This window comes from Sphaeroforma arctica (genome assembly GCF_001186125.1).
Source record: "Sphaeroforma arctica JP610 unplaced genomic scaffold supercont1.421, whole genome shotgun sequence".
In the NCBI taxonomy this organism is placed as follows: Eukaryota; class Ichthyosporea; order Ichthyophonida; genus Sphaeroforma; species Sphaeroforma arctica.
In genome coordinates, this window is record NW_014040137.1 from 1,269 (window position 1) to 2,701 (window position 1,433).

A 1,433-nucleotide genomic window follows, 5' to 3' on the forward strand; every position below is an offset into this window, starting at 1 on the left:
ACGTCGTAAACCGTACCGTTTACTGCTGTAGTTCTGATACATAGAGAGTGAGCGTGTGGAATATAAAGAGAGTGTGTGGTACTTAAAGAGAGAGTGTGTGGTATATAAAGAGAGAGTGTGTGGTATACAAAGTGAGAGTGTGTGGTATATAAAGAGAGAAAGTGGTATATAAAGTGAGAGCGTGTGGTATATAAAGAGAGAGTGTGTGGTATTAAAGAGAGAATGTGTGGTATATAAAGAGAGCGTGTGTGACATATAAAGAGAGAGTGTGTGGTATATAAAGAGAGAGTGTGTGGTGTTTAAAGAGAGAGTGTGTGGAATATAAACAGAGAGTGTGTGGTATTTAAAGAGAAAGAGTGTGGTATATAAAGAGAGAGTGTGGGGTATTTAAAGAGAATGTGTGTGGAATATAAAGAGAGTGTGTGGTACTTAAAGAGAGAGAGTGTGGTATATAAAGAGAGAGTGTGTGGTATATAAAGTGAGAGTGTGTGGTATATAAAGTGATAGTGTGTGGTATATAAAGAGAGAGTGTGTGGTATTAAAGAGAGAGTGCGTGGTATATAAAGAAAGAGTGTGTGGTATATAAAGAGAGAGTGTGTGGTATATAAGGAGAGAGTGTCTGGTATATAAAGAGAGAGTGTGTGGTATAGAAAGAGTGTGTGTGTGGTATATAAAGAGAGAGTGCGTGGTATATAAAGAGAGTGTGTGTGGTATATAAAGAGAGAGTGTGTGATGTATCATCTTACATATGTAGATGCAGTGTTCGTCTCGTTAATACCCCGATTCTTATGAAGTGTATAGTCTCACATTCAACACATCTCACTTCGTACTTATTATTCCTATCCTCTTACAAACTCGTATCCTGGCTCACATTATACCATGTGCATCCCCTATATATTTTTATCAAATCAGTATCAGTTCTAGTACCAAGTTGTCCTCGTCCCAATCACACCGCTATTCACTCCATCTGATGTCTGTTGTTTGGCTTAACTGCAGCATCTACGGGCAGTGTAATATGGTTAGTGAATCCTATTGCGCCGCGCTGGATGGCTCCTGGAATGATCAGATAGGTGAGTCATCAGATGGTACTTGTGAAAGGACCTGTGCGTAACTTTATAGTGCATATGCAGATACACCCTGTGTGCATACGACTCACTCGCATACACAACACAGCTTGTCTGTAAGTGTCTACAGGCAGTGTTGTATGATTAGTGGTTCCTACTGGGAACGTTTTTGGGTGTAGGACGGTAAACATCAAAACACTCATACCACTTGAAACATTTATACAGTATATATCTATATCTATATAAATATATATACACACACACATATATATATATATATATATATATATATATATATATATATATATATATATATATATATATATATATATATATATATATATATATATATATATATATATATATATA